The sequence below is a fragment of the Protopterus annectens genome, chromosome 14.part0 (genome assembly GCF_019279795.1).
Source record: "Protopterus annectens isolate FY-2018-M chromosome 14.part0, PAN1.0, whole genome shotgun sequence".
In the NCBI taxonomy this organism is placed as follows: domain Eukaryota; kingdom Metazoa; phylum Chordata; order Ceratodontiformes; family Protopteridae; genus Protopterus; species Protopterus annectens.
In genome coordinates, this window is record NC_056748.1 from 887,846,558 (window position 1) to 887,860,587 (window position 14,030).

The 14,030-nt window shown below is 45.2% G+C and overlaps 1 protein-coding gene across 1 annotated transcript in view; it reads right to left on the reverse strand.

Moving 5' to 3' along the window:
- Positions 1 to 14,030, reverse strand: part of LOC122788743 (ATPase family AAA domain-containing protein 3-A-like) — a 493,053-nt gene that overhangs the window by 156,856 nt on the left and 322,167 nt on the right. The gene's annotated exons all lie outside the window — the stretch shown is intronic.

The window sequence follows — 14,030 nt, forward strand, 5'->3', positions numbered from 1 at the left end:
CAACACCCTGGATCAACTAATCCATAGTCCCACCAGGGGCTCAAATATCCTAGACCTGGTCATTACCAACTTGGGAGAGCGATGCTCCACACCAGTGGTCACCCCCCTCGTTGGTCAGGTCTGACCATAAGCTAATTACCCTTGATGTCCACATCCCACCCCCACCCCCAGTAAGGAAACCTCCATAAAAAACTTCTCCAAAGCTAACTTCATGCTACTCAAGTCAGAAGTAACAAACTTCATGACACGCATGCAGACGGGAACTGAAAGTTCGACTGCTGAATCCTACACTAAGGTGCTGTACGAGCACATCCACTCATGCATGAATCGTGCCATTCCAAATAGAACTAAGACACTCTCCTCCAATAAAAGGAAGCCAATCTGGTGGTCCCCTGCCATAAACAAACTATACAACAGAAGGAGGAAACTGTTGCAGAAAAAAAGGAAAATCCCAGGATGCAAAATACTCCCTTACCAGCCTCAGTAAGAAGCTGAGATCCCTCATAAAATCCTCCAAAGCTAGTTACAAAAATAAAATTGCCAAAGATTCCAAGGATAACCACAAGGCATTCTATAGTTATGTCAAGAATCTAAATGGCAGTGCTCAGATCTACAACAGAATGGCATTAAATATACTGATCCCAAGGATATTGCTAATATCCTGGCAGATCGATTCAGTGCCAACTTCACCCCCCTCTCACCCCCTAAAGGGCCCATCTCAATACCAAAAGATTGCCAAATTCCAGTAATCACGGACACACAGGTAAAAAAACATACTCCCCAAAGCTAAGAATACAGCATCCATGGGACCAGACGATATCCCGGGCTGTGTACTACATGGACTACAAAATGAAGTGGCACCTCACCTAAGTGTCATGTTTAATCATAGCCTCACCTCAGGCTTCGTGCCCAATGAGTGGCACACAGCTACAGTTACCCACTCTACAAGGGGAAATCCACCTTGGATCCCGGGAACTATCGTCCCATCAGTCTGACGAGCCTGATCTGCGAAGCCATGGAGCTTATAAACAAAGACACTGGCAACCTTCACACACTGGACCCCACCCAGTTTGGTTTCATAAAGGGCGGACCTTGTCTCCTCAACCTGATTGACTTCTTCGAATCAGTCTCCAGAGCCGTGGACGAAGGTAAGGCAGTCCACACAGCCTATCTGGACCTTGCCAAGGCCTTTGACACCATCCCCCACTCTGGAATCATAGATAAACTTACTAAGCTGGGCATTAATCCCTATGTCACTCGATGGGTTGCCAACTGGCTTACTGACAGAACCCACAATGTAAAAGTTGCCGATTCAAAATCCAGCTTCAGACAAGTGGAGTACCTCAGGGTTCAGTCCTGGGACCGCTCTTGTTTGGCATCTACTTCTCTGAAGAACAGGCCAGCACTAAGGGACTCTGGCTAACAAAGTTCGCAGATGACTGCAAACTGGGAGCCATTATTGAATCCCCAAATGATGTGGATATTCTACAAAAGGGTCTTACAGAAACAGACGCTTGGTGCCAGAGCCATGGGCTCAAGCTCGATGCCAAGAAATGTATAGTTATCCCCTTTGGGAAAAACCATGTACTCATGAATTACCACATAAGTAGCAGTACACTAAACACCGAAAGTGTGATAAGGAACTTAGGGACACAGGTGGACAGTAGTCTCACCTTCAATAACCACATCGTCACAACAGTCAGGAAATCCTTCTATGTGGCACACCTCATCACTAAGGGCTTTTCATCCAGAAAAAAGGAGGTTATTGCCCCTCTGTACTCATCCCTCATTAGACCCATTATAGAGTACAATGCCCCGTTTGGTATGTACCTCACAAGACATCTGCAACAACTGGAAAGGCCACAAAAATACCTCACTAAAAGAATCACAAGCCTAAAGCAGATGCCCTATGCTGACCGTCTAAAAAAACTCCAGCTATACTCTGTCACGGGTCTACTTGATATGGCCGAAATTTAAAAATGTCGACTTTCATATGGCTAAGCCCATATGATCGACATTTGCCCCCCTGCACCCCCCCCCGTAACTTAAATATACCAACTCCGAGATCGCACTACAGTGCAGAAGTGGAAATCTTTCCATTCCGCACTGTAGCGTGATGCCGGTTCCCCATGGTCGACATTTCAAATGTCAATCATATGGTCTCGGCCATATGAATGTCGACATTTTGAAATGTCGACCATTAGAAGGGGACCCTCTGTCGCATATCGCCTACTCAGAAGCGATCTCTGCTAAATATACAAGGCCATGTCAGACCTAGAGCTGTTGAACATGCTACACTTAAAGAAATCCCAATCCCTCAGAGCCACACGCTCCAGGGATCTAAACCTGGTCATCACAATGAACAAAACATGCTGGAGGGATAGGTTCCTGACCCAGGGACTCCCCATACTCTGGAATAGACTGCCCATACATGTCAAGCTGAGCGCCTCTTCGTCCCACTTCAAAAGGGACATTGGCAAATGGATGGGAGATAGGAAATTCTCTCTAGGGATCACGTCAGTTGCCCAGGGGATCAGGGAAGTAAATATTCTGGGAAGAAATAGCCTGAGAATTGTTACAGCTAGGCTTGTATAGGCCCTAGGGCAGATGGCCTAATACCAACCTATGAACCTATATCAAATACTTGGTCATTTGGGTTTGGTAATTTATAGCCCAGAATGCCAAAGTCAAGGAGGTATAAAATTTTTTTAACCCACCTATCCATAGCCCCACTAACCTTGCCTGAAGGGAGGGCATGGGAAATAGAGAGGAGCTTAAGAGGTTCATATGAAGAGAAAGACTGCAGAAAGGGTCTGGCACAAAATTTTTAAACAAGAATTTAAGATCATCAGGGACTTTATAAAACCTTTCTGGCCTTTTGGGGGTAGGAGACTGCAAGTCAGGGGCAGCAGATGGCTTAAAGGCATCCAAGAAGGCCTCAGTAACATGAGGAACTGGAGAAGGGATGGGAATGCCCATTTCCAAGAGGTTGTAGTATAATTTCTGAACCTCTGTAATCTGCCTAGACTCCCACTCAAAATGTTTCATCATGTTTAATATAGGCTCTCCAAAAGAAGCTTCTTCCACAGAACAGTCAGGAAAAAGGGAATCTTCATCATCTGAATGGACTTGGTCAAGGCAGTGGATTACAGATGAATAGGCCAGGGAATGATCTGAATAAGCCTCCTCACTGGAAGGAGATGAATTCCACAGCAACCTTCTGAGAGGTGGGGGTTGGGAAGAAAAGGATGGTGAATTCATCACCATAATGACCTTGTACAGGCCTTGAGAAAAGTCTAACCATTCCTTCTCTTTAGAAGGATTACGGGGAAAGTTACATGTTTAGTTTTTTGGCATGACATCTGCATGAACCAAGCGTGGAGTTTCAAATCCCTGAAGTACCTCAATAAGTCTACCTGGGATCACCTCCATAACTAGTATCTACGGAATGCCTTCTAGATCCTCTGAAATGATACATGGTTCAGCTTTACTCGTGGGTTCCTCAGTCGTAAGAGCCCCCCACACCTATAGGATTTGAAACCCCAGCAAGTACTTTAGAGACAGAAGAATTGACTGAATTTCTAGCCTACTTCTTTTAAGCTTCTTTTTAAGTGGTAACAGTATGTCAGGGGAAGTGGAATTTGCCATCTTGCAGATGGCCAAGTGTTTAAGACATCTGGTCTCCAGAAAAAGTACTGAACGAGGACAAATGGGATCCCAATGTCTTGGGTACAAACAACTGGCAAATGAACCGGCCCTGTAGTTGTGTTCTGCTCCTAAGCAGAAAAGACACTGTGTATGCAAGTCTTTGTACAGAATTTGACTACTGCAGTCGCACTTACCCCTCCTAGCTCAAATCTAGAAAAGCAAAGGTAGGTTCTTCAATGGGGCACTTACTTAAAGCAACGGTACCAATGACCAAATGATAATCACACAGATGGATATGTGACCTGCGTTCAGGCTGGTGGCAAGACAGTCTGAGGTATTATGCTCGTACGTTCACTTATATATCCCTACGTTTACAAGATGAGATCACACATCAGATGTACAATCCTGGAAAGGTAAAGCTTTGGTACTCCTGCTGAATGTCAGCGGTGATAACTTATTCATTATGAATGCTGCAACAGTGATTTCAGTAAGGGCATCAAGAAAAGTTTAAAGATAGAATTAAGACCTACTAAGGACTTACAAGACAAAAGGTCGATTAGAGCTCCATCAGTGTGAAAACAGAAACTTTGAAAAATAGCAAGTAATAGTTACTAGTTTGTTTAAAATTAAGTTACTGAATAGGCACTACATTGTATGTCAACAAATAAATACAAAGAAAGTAAGATAAGCTCACATAGAAAAGAAGACAAACTTCTGGTGAAGAGCCTTGCATCAACAAGCAGTTCATGTTTCAGCTTTGATACTGGACATGGATTCTAGTAATTTAGAGACCTTAGGGTCAGTCAAAAATAATTTTTGATTACTGGTGCAAGCACGTTACAATACATTTATAGGAGCAAGTAACAACAGCGAAACATGATAAAAAAACAGTCTAATAACATACTCATTTACATTACAAATAAAATAGTATTCTGTGCAAGTATTAGTAATAAATACATACAATAATGTCATCTAACATAACCAAAAATTCAGAGTGAACTGGTTCTTCAGTTATAATTGACAAACAGTCATTAAGGCCAGGGGATGCAGTGGCATTAAGCCTATTTTGCCATACTAGCACTTTAAATTCAAGCAAAACATCAGGATCGCACCCTCTTCCTGATAGCATCACCCTATAGATGAGAAAAAAGGTACATTTCCTAAAGTTGGGACAGATAGTTCGATGCCTGTTAAGGGCATTTGTAGAGTGATTCTTTTTGCTGTCATACACATGTTCCCAAATTTTTACTTTTAACTTCCTATTGGTTTTCCCAACATAAAATGCATCACAAGGTGCAAGTGGCAAGATAAAATACCTGTGAGGTGTTACAATTATATCTACTAAGACATGAAATTGTTCTAAGGAAACCGGCTACGACATTGCATGGTCCTTCATAAATAAATCTACAAACTTTGCAAGTACCGCACTTTCTCATATAGCTCAGTCCCAGATCAAGATTGTTTCTAAGTAAATAACTGGAATTTAATTTTTTTCAGATGAATTGAAGCACGCAATGGGCAAAAATCCTTTTGTTTTTAGTAAAGGAAAGAATATTAAATCCATGTTGGAAGGAAATATACTTACGAGACAATCTTGATCTGGGACTGGGCTATATGAGCCATCTTCAGCCTCAGTCTCTTCTCCCTCACCAAGAAAGAAGTCTAGCAAGTAGGAAAAGGGACAGTCCACGGAAAAAGACTAAGGCCCTTAAAAAGGATGGGAGGGTTGCAAATGCCCCTCCTTGTCTTTGGAAGATTTGCCTAAGCCAAAGGTACACCTCTGTTTGGTCCTTTCATCTCTGACCCATTGAGGTCCCTCAGTGCTGACTCTGTTCTGATTTCCAAAACTTATAATATTGACTCTTCTAACTCACCAACCATTAACATACCTAGACCCCTTTCTAGCTAAGGTCCTTATGAATGCAGACCCTTTTCAGCCCTATTACTCCAGCAGAGTTTTCTTTGGGGCCAGTGCCACCACCCCAGGTCCGATCCTTCCCTTCTCAGATTTGTTCTCTGGACCCACTGTCGACCAAGTGGTCATCAAAGTCACTCTTCCTTTAGGTCTAATGAGTCTTTTTGGAGCCTTAAAACTTTGGAACTAAAACAACTAATATCCTTCCTGCAGGCTCAGATCCAGTGAGCCTCCCTCACCTGTCATCAGTCATTCCAGTGTCCCATTGCTTTGCTATTTCTCCCCAGTTACCATAAACACTGTCTAAACCTGTCAGTGTGTACACTATTTTCTTTTTTACTTCTGCAGTGATTAGCTATTTGGATTTAATTTAAAACTTTTATTTCAAATTTTATAGCACAAACTCTGATAACCATTTACTAAACAAAATACAATCTGAAAATCAAAACAGACCTGACATGAAGCATAAACCTCTCTGCCCTTGAAACTCACATTCATTGCAATGGTATTGCAACCTACATTCAAAGAAAACTCACCTGGCCAGTAATGGATTAAGTTTACCTTTCAGCGGTTTTCAAACCACACATTGTTAGGACAATAAATACATACATACTTGTGTTCTTTGATTCACCTTTCTGATTGTATTAAATTATATTCCTTGTATAATACAGCACCATTTGATGGTGTGTGTTTTATAGTTACTAGGCATCTCATCCAAAGGAGGACACACACAGGAGTGCAGCACCCCCCCTTACAGAACGCTGCAGTAACTCACAGCCTTCTGCATCAATGGCAAGTATGTTACCTGTTGTTCTACTACCATTGCTTTTAAATGCACAAACACTGAGACAATTGGTAAACAAAACAGTTGTACATTGAAGATAGACTTAGCAAGAGCAACAGTAAACTTCTCTTCCGTTGAAACTCAACATTCCTTAAAAATGCACTGAAACGCAAACAAAATGCATTGAAACTCAATTCATTGAAAATGCAATGAAACTCATATTTCTTGAATATCCATTCCTGATAATTAAGTGAACAGTCTAGTAGTTGGTTTAGAGGACTCAGGCTCCTTGCCCCTATAAGCAAAGTACAGAGTTTGAGCCTGAGCAAGTTAAAGAGTTAAGTACTTATCTTAACTTGGAATCTGTGCTATCCAGTGTAATTATTCATCATGGATGGGTCCTGGATCCGACCTCGGATCCGAGCCGGCAAAGTGAGCGACAGCTCCTGAGCTCGAGCTCCTTCCCTCCTCTTACTTTCTGTTAACCATAATCCTCAGATCGAGTTTGCTAGATAACTATCCTGGAAGGGACACTGTCCGCACTCAGGACCAGCAGAACCAAACAAGCAATTACTCCAAGAATCCCCTGGTCACCAGAATAAGGGGGCCGGAGGGTGGGAACATGATGAATAATGACACTGGATAGCACAGATTCCAAGTTATGGTAAGTACATAATTCTTTATCTGATGCTATCTGTGTCATTATTAATCACAGATGAGTCAGAGTCCCCAGCGAACCAAAATCCCGGGAGGTCTCAAGGAAGGACATGCTGGAGCACAGGAGAACCAAACGAGGTTCTACCCCTGGACACCAAATCCATCTTGTAGTGTGTTACAAAGGTATGGGAGCTTGACCAAGTGGCAGCAACAAAAATGTCATCTGAGGACATCCTGGCCCAGAATGCTGAAGACATAGCCACTGACCCCGTAGAATGAGCTTTAATATGTCTGGGAAGATCCCTGTGATTGCTCTCATAAATGTGAACTATGCAAGAAGCTATTCAGCAAGAAATCAACACACTGGAAATGGCCCTGCCTCTCCTTGCCTGGGAAAAGGCTACAAAACGCTGATCCGACTTTCAAAAATCCTCAGTCCTCTTTAAATAGAAACTTAACTGCCTATGGACATCCAGGCAATGTAGCTGATACTCCCCTTTGTTCAGGAAGCTGGGAAAAAAGACAGGGAGCTGGATATACTGATTTAGGTTGGTTTCCAAAGCCACTTTTGGAATGAAGAAAGGATTGGTTCTAAGAGAAACCCTATCCTTATGAAAAAACATAAAGGGAGGCTTTATGCAAAGAGCTTGTAATTCAGAACCCCTCTTGGCAGAGGTAACTGCCTCCAAAAAGGCAGTCTTCCAAGATAGAAACAATTTAATTTTAGTGGTCCTGCCACTGCACTCTCCCTCCTTAAACATCCCCTACTTCTCATACCTTAATCTACTTTCTGCCCTTAACTCACTCTTCTCACTAGCTCTCTCTAATCTTCCTTGACTATTCTTTCTACTGTCTTCTAAAATCTATTAAGCAAATCGTCTCAGAGAAACATTATATTGTAATTGTCTTGCCTTCATGTAACTACATTATGATAAAACTGGGTTTTTTTGTAACCACTTACACCAAAAACTATATTCATCTTAATGACATATTTCTTTTTATACATCTTGAAATAGTTTTGCTATACTCCTGATTTTTGACACAGTATAACATTGTATTGCTACTTAATGCCATGTAATAATTCTGTAACACTGCTGTTTAATGCTAATTTATAATGAAAATTGTATAATATGTTGGAGCTTTTCTCCCAGGCCTCCACTGAAAAAGGGCTCTTCAGCTCAGTCGGACAATCCCAGTCAACAAATGTAAAAAAAAATAAAAAATAAAAATAAATAAATAAATGACTTTGCAGCAGGTTCAAAAGGAGGTCGTGTAAGGGACTGCAGGACCAAGGTAAGATCCCAAGGAGGAGACAGATCTTTGAAGGGAGGCCTAAGAACGAATACCCCTTTCAGAAAGGCCTTGTAGAGCCTAGAGGAAAACATGGGGCTATCGTTTACGTGGAAGTTAGAAATAGCTGCCAACTGCAGCTTAACCGTCGAGAAGTTTGCCACTTGCTGAAACACAGAAGAAAGGAAAGACAAGATATCTGGAACCGGAGCAGAAAAGGGGTCTATGTCCCTCTGACGAGCCCAAAGAGAGAACCTCTTCCATTTGCTGGAATAAATCTTTTTAGTGGAAGGCTTCTGAGATGACAAAATAATATCCCTCAACGGGGAATCATCTTGGTCTGGCTGACAATCACTGGAACTGGAGCTACCAAGCTGTCAGCCTCAGGGACGTCAGGTTGGGAGAAGTCCCCATGGGTGGGAGAAGAGATCCTGGACTAGATCCAATATCCAAGGCCGACATTTCAGTTGAGACCGGGTGGGGGGCGGGGGGGGGGGCACATCTGACGAGGCCAAAAGGGCAATGAGGATGAGGCGAGCCTTCAGGTGACAGGATTTCTGTAGAACTTTGGGAATGAGGGGCATTGGGGGATAGGCATAAAGGAGTCCTGGCAGCCAGTCGTGAATCACAGCATCCCTGGGTTACTCCCCTGGTGGGGGGATCAAGGCAAAGTATTTGCTGCATTTGTGATTGACTGGAGATGCAAACAGGTTGCAGAACGGAAATCCCCATAGATCGAAGATCCGACCTGCCACTGACTGTTTCAGGGACCACTCGTGGGGACTCAGGAAAGACCTGCTCAGTTTGTCTGCTAGCACGTTGGAATCGCCAAAGAAATGCATTGCAAGAAAAAAGTGGCCGGAGGTCATTGCCCATTCCCACACTTTCATGGCCTCTCTGCACAATGGGTAAAATCGTGTCCCCTCCCCTTGCTTGTTGATGGATCAGACTACTGCCCGTGTTGTCTGTCTGAATTGCTACAGTTGCCAACCCAGATGGTGGCCTAATGGTTAAGGTGTTTGCCTTGCAAACACAAGGTGCAGGGTTTGAGTCTCATAAGGGATAATTGGCTAGGCTTAAAATGGCTCGCAAGGGCAGTTAGCTTAGTAGTAATCTATGAATCTATGAATCTAGGGAGAAGGTCCTGGAAGGCTTGCAACATTAGTAGAACCCCTTTCATCTTGAGGACACTGATGTGCAACTTGGTCTCCGAGACAGATTACATGCCTTGGACCATCCTTCCCTGGAAATGTCTCACCCCACCCCAACAGTGGCTTGGGGTTATGGAAGGCAAAAAGGCCTCCCTAGCAGTAGATCTTCGGTTCGGATCCATCAGCTCAAGTGCTGCCTGCAGACCTGAGAGATTCAAATTGATGTGGACACAGGGTGAAGATGAGGTAACCACTATACTGCTGGTGTCCACTGAAGCACTCTCATGTAATACCTGGTGAGGGGACCCAACTAAATAGATGTTGTCATCGACCCAAGTACCTGTAGGATGAGACGGTCAGGGACACTGTCCCAATCCAGTAGAAGAACTTTTTCCCTACGCCATGTGGACACAATCCGGGAGCGAGATGCAGTCTCCGACACTGTGTCCAGAAGAACTCCTATGAATTCTAGCCTCTGACATGGAGGAAGGTGAGACTTTGGAAGGTTGAAGGTAATGCCCAGGTCATGAAAAAGGCTTAGAGCGAAGTCTGTGGCTAGTGAAAGAAAATGCTTTGTGGAAGCCATGTGGAACCAATCGTCCAGATACAGGAAGACCTGAAACGCCTTCAGCAGGAGATGGGCTGCAACCACTGCCATACATTTGGTGAACACCCGGGGGGCTGAGGTGAGACCAAACGGCAAGGCTCTGAACTGATAATGGACTGGCCCCCAGCCAAAAGCGCAGAAATCTCCTGGAGCCCCTGTCTATTTTTATTTGATAGTATATATCCTTGAGATCTATTGAGCACATCCAGTCATCCTTGGGCAGAAGCGGAAGAATGGACTGAACAGTGACTATTTGGATCATCAACTTCTTGATTGACAAATTCAGATTGCTGAGGTCTGGAATGGGACGCAGGTCCACTGTTCTTTTGGGCACTAAAAAGAAGCAAATGCAAGTACCGGATCCTCGCTGTCCTGCTGGGACCTTCTGGATGGCACTTTTTGGGAAGAGGTCTTGCACCTCTTTGAAAGCCAACTCTCTTTGGTGGGGTTGGACGTCCGGGAGTGACATTTGGATCAGAGGGAGGAGACTGAAGAGTATAACATACCTCCTGGACACAATGTTTAGCACCCACTGATCTGAAGTAATAGCCGCCCAAGCCAGGTAGTGCAAGGAGATATGACCCCCAACTGCCTCCAGGGCAGGGCAGTCGGGCAGCGGTTCAGGAGCACTGTGGGGGCTTCCCTGAGAAGGGTTCCTGGGAGCCTTGATTCTGCAGACCTCCTCTGCCTCTGAGGCAGCATCTGCCATTGAATCCCCTTCCCCGGCTGGAAGAAGAGTATTCTTGAGGAGCATCCTGGAAGGAAGACTGTGTCCTGCAAAACCATAGCTTTTTACTACCCCTCAGAGTCTTAGAAAAGGACTGTTGGGGAATAGAAAACTTGATACAGACTGCTGACAAGGTCTTTCCCTCCTGCTTACTGGGGATCAATGTGTCCTTGACCAAAGGTCCAAAGACAGTAGATCCATTGAATGGGGCATTAGTAAAGGATGCCTTAAATTTGTCCGCAGATCTGCAAAGTCGAAGCCAGGCATGATGCATAACAGCAATACCTGAACCCGACGCTTGAGAGGTGGCCTCTACAGCATTCAAGATCAACCTCATCGAAGCATTAGCTAAGGAAGTGAGCATGGAGAGCTTTAGAGAAACCACCTTAATGCTTTCCAGAAGCAACAACTCCGAAAGGGAAGAGGAAAGCTCTGAGACCAAATCCCTTTGCAGCTGTGTATAATGTGCCATGTAATTTGTAGTCCTCAGTCTGAATGTAGAGGAGGCATACACGCGCTTACCGAACCGGTCGATTGCCCTAGACTCCCTGTTAGGGGGATGGACCATAGAGCTCTGTTCCATGAACTCTTTCTTGGTGAGTGTGACAACCACAATAGCATCTACTGGGACACCTTTACTCCAAAATGTTTTGTCCTTGGGGGGGGGGGGGATAAGAAACTTATCTGCCCTCTTGGGGACTGGTTCAACTGTGTTTGGCTCTTTCCACACCCTGCTGGCAACGAGCTAGACTAACTTGTCTACAGGGGAGACAGGAAGTAGATGGGCCTGCCCCAAATGCCTTCAGGAACACAGATTCCTTGGAGGATGGGGTGGGGGAAGACTAACCACTCCGCTCTTTCAGGATCTCAAATATGTCACCAAAGGACACCTCCTCAGACGATAGTCTGAGGGACCCATTCCATTCCCTTCCTCGAAATCTGCATCTTCCATTAGAGAATCTCGAGGGGAATCTAAGTGCCTCCTCTTGCACATACTCTTTTGAGGAGGCTCCTCCACCGTGGGCTCTGGAGAAGACTCAGAGGAGGAGGGAAACCCTATGGGGGTTATGCTCTTCAGAAGGTATTCCCGGGGGGGCTGACCCCGCACCGATGATGCAGGCTCGCCACCCAAAATGGAACCAGGTCGTGTAGAATCCAGAGCCAAGGAAGAGTTGCCGACAAACCAGAGACAGTCCTCTCTATCGCCCGGAAGGCAGATGGACTGGATGAAGCCCCACCCTCCTTCCCGCTGGCAGAGACTGACTGAGACGGGAGGGGAGACCCCGGCACAGTGTCGACGTCTCCAGATAATATCGGATCCAAGCTATCAAGAGCAGAGGCCACCAAGGGAAGGGAACGGTCCAAAAACTCTAGACCAGAACCCCCCCCCCCGATGGCCCCCAGGGATATCTCAGGCCCGAGGCAAGGCCAACTCAGTGGGCAAGTGGGCTGAACCAACCAGGGACCCAGACAGCGTTGGAGTGGAGGCACTACCTGATGCCAACGACCTCTCCTTAGGCAGGCTCTGACCCCGGGGTGACAAACTCCCCAGGAGTCAGGCGGAAGTAGGGGAGATCAGAGGTGGGTGAAATGCCCCTTGGCAAGTGGACAGGGGACAGAAGTAGACCCAGTTCCATTTGGGCTTTGAGAAACTCCTCATCATCTGGTCCATATTCGATGGCAGTAAACTTCTAGTGGACCAAGAGGAGAGTGAAGAATGGCCAGAGTGTCTGCAGTCCCTAGATGAGGACCTGCTAGACTTCCTTGGATCAGACAGCTTGGAGGTGGCTGGGAAGTCAAAAACTGGCTCCAAAGGAGCTGTCGGACTCGAAGACCTGGACAGATCCATGTGAGCGAGATTTCCAGCAGACGGATCCAACAAGGATGTCTGAGCTGAGGAGGATCTCAAACCTATCAGATCAGAGGACCTCTGAACTTTGGAGGAGTCAAATCTGGCCGGGGAAGCAGAGGTTTTCGAAGCCAATGACCCCGGAGCCAATATCTCTGAGGCTCGACTTGGACTGAAGCTCTTGGAACCAAGAGCCTGGGCTGTTTAGCAGGGGAGTCCCACGAGGAAAAGGGCTTCTTCTTAGGATCCGAAGTGGCCTTGGAGGTGGAGCCCAAAACCAGGGGACCCCCTTTGGTCAGACTTTTTAGAAGTAACTTGTTTCTATGGTCTAGGAGAGCCCTGGGATTGAATTCTGAACAGATGTCACATTCAATTGCTAAATGGGGCTCTCCTAGACAGTAGACACATTTCTCATGAATGTCGGCAGGAGCCAGTTTGTGACCACATGAGGAGCAACATCTAAAACCCAATGGTTTGTTAGCCATCATAAAAAACAAACACACCAATACACCAAAACATTCACACATAACGGGGATGAGGAGGAGAAAGAGAAGAAAGTGGGAAAAGGGCAGGAAAAATCCTAACACCAGCGAGAGACTAAGAGGGAAGGAGGAATCTATTCCTAACCGTAATAAAGTAGTACTGCAACTAAAAGCTTTTAAACGGGGGAAAAAAGGAGACAGAAAGGTACAGAAATAACCTGAAAAAAGGCACATCTATCAAAAATTGAGCTCAAGCAGCAGGAACACATCCGTTCACAATAGCGGCAAATGAGATCTGAGGATTATGGGTAACAGGAAGTAAGGGGAGGGGAGGAACTTGAGCTCAGGAGCTGTTGCTCACTTTGCCAGCTCGGATTCGAGGTCGGATACAGGACCCATCCATGAACCATAATGACACATTTAGCACCAGATCTAACCAGTCAGCTGAACTAGGGGCATTTCAGTCACTCACACCTTTTTCTATCCACTTACTGAAGGAATGTATTGGAGTTGCTCCACATTTGAATTCTGCAGAAGGAGCAGTGGAAGAGAAGAGAAAGTTAAGTGTGCGTGGGTCACACACGCAAAGTTTTGCTGCATGTGTGTGTCATGACGCACGCAGAAAGAAAGAGATGGGGAAGTGTGTATGTGTGCGCGTGTGTGTGATGCAGAGTGCGTCCTTAAAGAAATGTAAGTTTTTTTTTCTTTTAATTGCAAATAAAACTTTGTTGCATCCCCCAGTCAGCAGGTCCCCCCAGCCAATGGCCACCCAGTGGGCCCTAGGCAACTGCCTAGTTTGCCTAGTGCTGGATCCGGCTCTGGTTTGAACACAAACTCTTGAGACACACAAATATTACAATGATATCAGTAGATGATGTCAAAAGTTGATATCAGTAATAGTACTTTGTTTACAATGAGCC